This window comes from Lissotriton helveticus, chromosome 5_1, assembly GCF_964261635.1.
Source record: "Lissotriton helveticus chromosome 5_1, aLisHel1.1, whole genome shotgun sequence".
NCBI lineage: Eukaryota > Metazoa > Chordata > Amphibia > Caudata > Salamandridae > Lissotriton > Lissotriton helveticus.
In genome coordinates, this window is record NC_136065.1 from 1,077,191,711 (window position 1) to 1,077,201,409 (window position 9,699).

A 9,699-nucleotide genomic window follows, 5' to 3' on the forward strand; every position below is an offset into this window, starting at 1 on the left:
AATGTGTTGCAAAACCCACCGAGTGATTTTGTTCCCACATTGTAGCACTACTGTTAGAAATGTAATCTCCATTTACACAACGCAAATTCATATTTTGCCCACTCTGGTGTGGAATCCTGCAGGAATGGAACGAATAACGTTTACTAGATTCTGAGATCTTCTGGCAAGTGTGCTTCGCACATTCTTTTTCTGTAGGTTGGCCCTTAAGCTCCTGCATATAAAATTCTGACTTGCTTCGGCAGATTTACATGGGTGAGCAGTAAAACTAGATAGGGCTATTTAGTCTGTCCTGTCGTTGAGCGAGTAATACATTTTCAATCTTTTGCTGTATAAACTTTCTTTCCATCCTCGCATTCCAAAAGCTCAAATAAAATATGAGCTGGTGCACAAAGCCAGCCGTTCAGAGCAGGCTGAGGAGTGGCACAGACGTGTTAGGGCTCCTTAGCCAGGGCACCCCGCGTCCAGCCTCATAAACCCCTCTCTGTCGGGAAGCGCCTGCTTCTCGCTTAGCAGGCCCATGCCAAATTTTACACGTCGGGTGTTAGGATAGCACAATTCGCGCATGGTGTTTAGGAGAAACTGAAGTTTTACTGCAGATAAGAAACGCTTCTATTGCAAAGTACTTTGCAATATATATGTTTTATATATTTATTTATTTTATTTGTATTATTTTTTTTTTTTAATGCGATTTTCTATAGCGCTAACATTACCCGAGGGTGTCAGAGCGCTTTACAAAAGAACCAGTTGCGATACATAAGGACTTAGGATTACTTGAGTTACATAAAAGATACAAACAGGAAAAAAATTTGCAAAAGTAAAAGTTGTAAAGTCACACAAGGAAGAGCTACAAATAGAAAAAATTGCAAATGTACAAGTTGTAAAGTCACTCAAGGAAGAGATACAAATGAATAAACTCTAAGAATCACATAGGAATGGAAGTGAGAACAAAGGTCTACTGCGTATACTAGTGGTTAGAGTTATCTTTATATACATATATACAGGGTCGCTTTAGCGCTGGTGGCAAACTTTGCGACAATGTTTGTTGGCGCCCCACATAGACTCCCTCACTACCACCGTTTAACAGTGCCCCCTCAAGTCTCCATAGCCACTCTCTCTCAGATGTATTTAATTAGTTATATAGCGTCACCTATACCAGTGTAGGTTGTCAGAGCACTTTCCTCACACACACACTACACAGAGACAATCGATCATATGTGTGTAAATCAATGTATAGGAAATGTTACATAAGCCAGAAGATTACAGGGTGAGTCACATGTCATCCATACTGATAGACAGTATAGTTTAAGAGTGATTGGTCTGGAGAAGCACAGACTCAGAATTTGAAACATAACCCCATGGTTCAGGATTACATTTAATAATAAGGATTTTCTTTTTACCGAAATGAACACTTTTTGAAACATTAGAATAATTAAAGATGGAGGAAAAAATCATGATGCTCTAATGTATACCTTGCAGTTTGCATGCAGCTCTTTGCTGAAAGTTATTAGCTCACTGTTCCATGTTAGGATTTTAACATCTACACTGCAAGTAACAGAAGGATCTCTCTGACAAAAGCACTGACCTATTTAAACTATATGCACTTTGTGATCTGCATGGTACACATTCTTTGAAGCAGGCATACTAACCCTCTGTGCTACCATAAAATGAGTAAAAAATTTCACTAGACAAAACTCCTTGTGCCCGATTCACAGAACTAACTTAAGACAAAATCCTAAACTTACTACCATTTACTCATTTTGGTATTCACAGAAGGCACTTAGCGCCATATGTATCAACAACCTGATTTGCGATTCTCAAATAGCGATTTTTTGCTATTTGAGAATCGCAAATAGGGATGTATGTACAAAATCGCATTTTTTTTGCGATTTCTTTGTATTCCTTAATTGCGATTAGCAAATTGCGAATCGCAATTAAGGAATACTTTCTCATTCATTTCTATGGGCCAGGAGGCCCATAGGAATGTATGGGAAGTTATTCTCAATTTGTGATTCACAATTTGAGAATCGCAAATTGAGAATAATTTCAAGGGTGCAGGGGTGTCCAAAGGACATCCTGTTGCACCCCATAAATTAGCATGGGTGCACATGTGGTGCACATACATGCCCTGAGGGCATGTATGTGCTTCACATTGCACTTTGAAAAATGCAAAAAAGTGAATTTTTCAAGGAATTCACAAATTACCCCCAACTTGAAGTTGGTGGTAATTTGTGATTCCTTAAGGCAAATTTGCATTTTTTTTAATGCTTCTTACATTGCATTTAAGAAATCGCAAAATTTGCGATTCCTTAAATTCAATCGCAAAATAAGGAATCGCTAATTTTGCGACTCCTTATTTTGCACACAGATTTCTTTCATACATACCATTTTGCACTGATGCGTTCCAAAACACGTTTGCGAATGCATTAGTGCTTGATACATATGGCCCTTACTCATTTTAGTATTCACAGAAGACACTTACTCATTGATGAGTAGGTGCCTAAGTGCACTTACTCATTTTGGTATTCACAGAAGCCACTTACTCATCAATGATTAAGTGCCTTCTGTAAATACCAAAATGAGTAAGTGCCTTCTGTTAATGCCGAAATGATGGTAAGTTTAGGATTTTGTCTTAAGTTAGTTCTGTGAATCGGGCCCCTTCTCTCTCCAGGAAGAACATTAATTACTGGAGTTATCTTGACATTTTCATTGTTGTATGAAAATTGCTGGAGGCCAGCAATGCAGCAACAGGTGTTTTTAAAACTATAAAATACTTCCAAACAAGGCGCCCCCTTGAAGAGTCAGCACCGGTGCGGTGTCACCAGTCGCACCGCCTTAGAGCCGGTCCTGCATATATATATATTCAAAATAACCCATTCTCAATATGAAATCATACATCCATCCGCCATGGTGGAAAAGATGTATCCAAACTTTTATGACCATTCCTTGTGTTCATTTCCCCTATGAACTATGGGACTAGCAATACTTAATTTGTGCTGGTAGTACCAGCTGGGGGATACCTGCACAGTTTGCGGACCAGGAGCCGTATTACACAAAAAGCGCATTTTCATTGTTTGCACCGGGCGCAATGGTGCGCCCAGCACAAATAATGAAAATCTGCTCTATTATAATGTATACACTGCCACCAGGGCAGCCCGAACTCGCGCTGCCCCCAGGGCAGTACCTTCGGGTGAAAAACGGAGCGGCTGCTTTAAAGCCACTCCGTGTTTTCATAGTGCAGGCAACAACCCACCTGCAGTTTGAAGGGGGATTAGAAATCCCCTTGCAGGCAGGTGCAGTGAGTGACTGCACCCTCTTGTAAGGGGATGTCTGAGGGTCCACAGGACCCCCTTTACCACCTGCAGAGGGCTACCATTAGGGGTGCACTGACAGTGCGCCACCTTTCAGATGGCACACCATCAGTGCGCCTCCTGAGAGCTTCTTGCCTCTGTGCCCGCGTCTGTAATACGGCGCAGGAGCAGAGGCAAAGGGATTGCTTCATTTGCATTAGGCAGGCCCCCTTGCAAATGAGGGACCCCCTCGGAATATAGCGCTGGCGAAATGTGTCGTCCATGGTGTGCCAGTGCTATGGGTATTACAGAAGGGGACGCACAAGCATCTGCGGCCCCTTCTGTAATACCAAAGTGTTCCAGGGGCAGGCAAAGCGGGCACAAACACCCATTGCACCCTGGGGCACTCATATAATACAGCCCCAGGACTTATTTTCATGTTCAGATTTTGAACGAGAACATGAGAGAGAGAAAGGCAGAAAAAGGTGAAAGAAGAATGAAGAGAATACAGGTTTAGCTGTCTTACTAAAGCTGATGTAACAATGAAAAATATCAGTAGGGGATTTGGGTCAGTCTACTTCATCTATTGCTTGTTGCAAGTTTCCTTCACATTGTGGATCATCCCACAGCAAGCATACCCAGTGTGGGGCCACGGGTTGGGCCCTTTCAGCCACTGCTGTATTGGGAGTGACATTCACATTCTGGTTCAGTCCTCTTTCCTCATAACCCCCTCTCCGCCCCGTTTATGCAGAGTTTTTCTATGATACTCAGAAATGTATACAAATAATGAAATGTGTCGTCCATGGTGGGAAAAAAGTTCTTGCACACATGTCATCATTCTCTTTACTGCCATCAAAGAAAGACATTTTCTGTCAGTCTTAGGTAATGTATCACAGGAATCTCCCAAGTCGGTCCTAGAGGGCCGGATGCATGCCAGATTGTTAAAATAGTTACATTCATCTAAATGGAGATATGCTAAAAATCTGGCATGGATCCGGTCCTCAAGAACTGACTTTGGAGAAACCTGGTGTATCAGAACAGAAATCATTAGAAAGTTTTGGAAAGCTCTAATGTAAGAACAGTGAGAAACAGCCCGTTCTTTTTACTGCTCTTGCATCAAAGTCCTGCATAGCCAGGTTTATATATTGTGCTCTGTCTAATGGCTTCCTGTTCAATATAGACAAAACATTTAGAATTGTAGAATGATAGCTATCGATAGTATGGTTAATATCCTCTGAGTGGTTTCATGTGCCATAATAGACAAGAAGAAAGAAACCCCTCATCCCACCTGGAGACCTTCCGTCGACTCCCAGCAAATTCCAGTCGTCCCTGCCTCGATGACTATGAGAGAGAGAACAGAGAGAAAGCACCTAGTGGGCAGTGGCTGGAGTGGTCACCATTGCCCACATGCATCAAACTGAATTACATTCGCAAACGGTGCGAATCGCAAAATTCGGCCGTTTGCGAATGCAATTCATTTCTTTGGGATGCATTTAAGAATTCGCAATTTTGCGATTTCCTAAATACAATGCATGATTTTTTTAAATTGCTAAATCGCAAATAGGAAGTGGTAAATTAACATGAAGTGCATTTTTGAAAGTTTCATTTTACACACACACATGCCCTTGGGGCATGTGTGTGTGTAAAAAGTACTTAAAGGTACATTTCAGGGGTGCAGGGGGGGTCCTTTGGACCCCCCCTGCACCCTTGAAATTGCATTCTCATTTTGCGATTCCTTAATTGCAAATCGCAAAATGAGAATGCCTTCACATTCATTCCTATGGGCCTCTAGGTCCATAGGAATCAATGAAAAGGGATTCCTTAATTGCGATTCGCAAATTGTGAATCGCAATTAAGGAAAATTAAGAAATTGCAAAAAAACTGCGATTTCTTAATGCATAGCCGTTTGCGAATTCTTAATTGCGATTCCTTAATTTTCGCAATTAAGAATTCGCAAACGGAAACATTGATGCATGTGGCTGCATGTCCCTATCTGTCAGGCTTGCAGAGACACAAGGGAGGCCTTGTGAGGCAGGCCAGCAGGCGGCTCATTATCTGATATTCTAGCATGCTCTTCAGGTGTCAGGAGGCACAGTGGAGTTAGCAGATCAGTGCTCACCCTTTTACTGCATCCGCCAGGCCTTGGAAGATCTTTGGAAAGACTGGAAAACAGGAGCAGCAGTTTCTTCTCCCTCACATATGAGCAGTGAAAGACAAGATTTGTATTCATGGCTCTCATGACAGAGCTGAAAATAATCAAGATTTGAAAATGATGCTACCTCTTTCTTTAAGAGCAATAATCAACATACTTGCAGTTATTTTTGAGTGTTCAGAATACATCCATGGAGTTCCAAAACATAATGAATAACTGCTTTAACTACTATCAAACTGCTTGACGAGCAGCTGGCTTTCCCCAGCAACTCTTAAACCTCAATCAGGCCTTCATCAAATGCTCAACACACTGGAATATTTTAGATGTATTTTCAAATACATTGCATCACAGTTGCTTTCTTAAAATTAAAGTAACAATTATCAGTAGACAAGCACCACATAATGGTGAGGTATTTCAATTGAGATGGACCAGGTTAGCAATTGTGTGCCAAGGCCATTTAGCAGCGGAATGTGTGACAATCTAAGCCATTGGTTCATGTCTGTGGTGATGGGGTTGGTTGTGGCACTGAGAAGCTCTAGGTGTGAGCGCCGATGTCGCTTTTATTTTGTTGCAGGAAGCTGATATTGCAGCACTGCTGCAAAACCGGCCCCCAGTGTCAAAACTAGCGCCCACAGCTGCAAAACCGGCCCCCACCCATCCGGCTCATCGGGGAAACACCCAGTGCCCGCTACGGCCAGTCTGGCCAACACATCCGGGGCAAACTGTTGCCCGAATACTTTAGATTCCTGTGATGAAATGCCATCACATTACCTAACTTTGAATGCAATTCACACAAAAAAAGCAGTTTATATGTCTTTGGTGCATACAATTGTACTTATTTGACAGACCTCTGGGGTGAATATATTTTTTACTGCAGACTTGCCATCCAAACATGATCGGGCATCTGTGAGGCAGGGAGGGCAAAAGACACACACATTGCCATGTTAACACTGTGAAAGACATTTCAGGCATGGGGGAATGAAACATCTTGTTCAATCAGGAAGAACATTTATTGTTTTTGAAGGCACATTTCTTAAGCCATTAGTGTGAAAGGGTCAGGTATCATAGTCAATCAATCAATCATAGACATTTATAGAGCGCACTACTTACCCGGAGGGTCTCAAGGCGCTTGGGGGGGGGGGGGGGTGCTGCTACTGCTCGAACAGCCAGGTCTTGAGCTTCTTCCTGAAGGAGAGGTGGTCTTGGGTCAGGCGCAGGTCGGTCGGGAGGGAGTTCCAGGTCTTGGCGGCCAAGTAGGAGAAGGACCTTCCTCCTGTTGTCATTCTTCGGATGCGGGGGACGGCGGCGAGGGCGTGACTGGTTGATCGGAGATGGCGTTTGGGAGCGTAGAAGTTGATGCGGTTGTTGAGGTAGCTCGGGCCTTGGTCGTGTAGGGCTTTGTGTGCATGGGTGAGGAGACGGAAGGTGATTCTCTTGTTGATGGGGAGCCAATGCAGGTCTCTCAGATGTCCGGAGATGTGGCTGTGTCGTGGGATGTCGAGGATGAGTCTGGCTGAGGTGTTCTGGATCCGCTGGAGTCTCTTCTGGAGCTTGGCGGTGGTTCCGGCGTAGAGGGCGTTGCCGTAGTCCAGTCGGCTGGTGACGAGGGCCTGGGTGACCGTCTTCCTGGTCTCGGTGGGGATCCACCGGAAGATCTTCCGTAGCATGCCCAGGATGTTGAAGCACGACGAGGAGACGGCGTTGACTTGTCTGGTCATGGAGAGGGAGGAGTCCAGGATGAAGCCCAGGTTGCGTGCGTGGTCTGTTGGTTTGGGAGCGGTGCCCAGGGCGGGGGGCCACCAGGTGTCATCCCAGGCGGAGGGCTAGGAGCCCAGGATGAGGACTTCCGTCTTGTCCGAGTTCAGTTTCAGGCGGCTGGTCGTCATCCACTCGGCTACGTCTTTCATCCCTTCGTGAAGGTTGGCTCTGGCGGCGGCGGGGTCGTTGGTCAGGGAGAGGATCAGCTGGGTGTCGTCAGCGTAGGAGATGATGTTGAGGTTGTGTTGGTGTGCGATGGCTGCGAGGGGGCTCATGTAGACGTTGAAGAGGGTGGGGCTCAGCGAGGATCCTTGAGGGACGCCGCAGATGACTTCGGTGGCCTCTGACTTGTACGGTGGTAGGCGGACTCTCTGTGTTCTTCCGTCGAGGAAGGAGATGATCCATTCCAGTGCCTTCTCCTGGATTCCGACGTTGCTGAGGCGCTGCACAAGGGTGTGGTGGCAGACAGTGTCGAATGCCGCGGAGAAGTCTAGGAGGATGAGGGCCGCTGTTTCTCCGTTGTCCATCAGGGCTCGGATGTCATCGGTGGCAGCGATGAGGGCGGTCTCAGTGCTGTGGTTGACTCGGAAGCCAGACTGTGAGGGGTCGAGGGATCCATTCGTCTCGAGGAAGGCGGCCAGCTGTTTGTTGACGGTCTTCTCGATGACTTTGGCTGGAAACGGGAGGAGCGAGATGGGGCGGTAATTCTTGAGTTCGGTGGGGTCCGCTGTTGGTTTCTTTAGTAGAGCGCTGAGTTTGGCGTGCTTCCAGCTCTCCGGGAAGGTGGCGGTGTCGAAGGAGGTGTTGATGATGTCCCGCAGGTGGGGTGCGATGACAGCGTCGGCCTTGTTGAAGACGTGGTGAGGGCAGGGGTCGGTCGGAGATCCGGAGTGGATGGAGTTCATCGTGCGGACGGTGTCTTCGGTGCTGATCGGAGTCCAGGCGCGGAGGGTGGTGGTGGGGGGCGGTGGTTCGGTCGTGGCGTGCGTCGGTTGAGTGCTGAAGCTGTTGTGTATGTCCGCGATCTTGTTGTGGAAGTAGGAGGCGAGGGAGTTGCAGAGGTCTTGCGATGGGGTGATGTCGTTGCTTCCGGCGTTGGGGTTGGAGAGCTCTTTCACGATGTGGAAGAGTTCCTTGCAGTTGTGTGCGTTGTTGTCCAGCCGGTCCTTGAATGCAGTTTTCTTGGTGGCGCGGATCAGTTGGTGGTGTTTCCGGGTGGCGAGCTTGAGGGTGGTCATGTTGTCCGGAGTTGGCTCCGTTCTCCAGGCTTTCTCGAGGGCTCGGCAGTTCTTCTTGGAGCTCGTGAGTTCGTCGGTGAACCATGGGGCCTTCTTGCTGCCGGGTCTGCTGGGCGGGGTCCTCAGTGGGGCGAGTTCGTCCGCGCAGTTGCTGATCCACTTCGTGAGGTTGTCGGCGGCCCGGCTGGGGTTCACTGAGCTGGTGGGAGGGTGCTGGCTCAGGGAAGTGGCGAGCTGGTCGGCTGTGATCTTGTTCCAGCTTCTTCGAGCAACCTGTTGCTGGTGGTGGTGGATCGTCGTTCTTCTGAAGGTGAAGTGGACGCAGCTGTGGTCCGTCCAGTGGAGTCCAGTGGCATGGCTGAAGGCGATGTCTTTGCTGGATGAGAAGACGGCGTCGAGTGTGTGTCCGGCGAGGTGGGTGGGGGTGGACACCAGCTGCTTGAGTCCGAGGTTGGCGAGGTTGTCGAGCAGGGTGGTGGTGTTGCGGTCGTTGTTGTTCTCCAGGTGGAAGTTGATGTCCCCCAGGAGGATGTAGTCAGCAGAGGGGAGGGCATGCGGGCTGACGAAGTCGGCGATGTCCTCGCTGAATTGTGTGCGTGGTCCCGGGGGTCGGTAGATCAGGGTGCCTCTGAGGGTGGTCTTCGGGTCGGTGTGGATCTGGAAGTGTAGGTGTTCGGCGGTAGTCAGGGTGTCGTCGGTGTTGGTCGTGATGTGGATGGTGTCCCTGTGGATGATGGCGATGCCTCCTCCAGTCTGGTTGACGCGATCTCTCCGGGTGATCTTGTATCCCTCTGGGATGGCGATGGCGATGTCGGGCGCTGAGGAGTCGTTCATCCAGGTTTCCGTGAGGAAGGCGACGTCAGGGGCTGTGGTGTCGAGGAGGTTCCAGAGTTCGATGGCGTGTCTGTGGACGTAGCGGGTGTTGAGCAGGATGCACTTGAGGTGGGTGAGTTAGACTCATGCACGTTCTCTGTTCTAGTAGAGGCAGAGACGGGTGGGTTGTAATTGCATTTATCTGGCACTTCGTAACCTTGAAGAGGCGCTAAAAGCATTGGCTGTTTGGGTCATATGATCAAAGCCATGCTCTTATCATGCATTAAAATGTAGCACTTGTGTTTGCAATGTTAGGAAGAACAGTGAATGACAGACCACAGACATTTTATGTACATTTGATGATTGTGAATGATTGAACACCTTTCTACCAATTCATGTGTCTACTCCATTTATTTGTCATAGCAGAGACACTTATAGCATGATCCCCAGA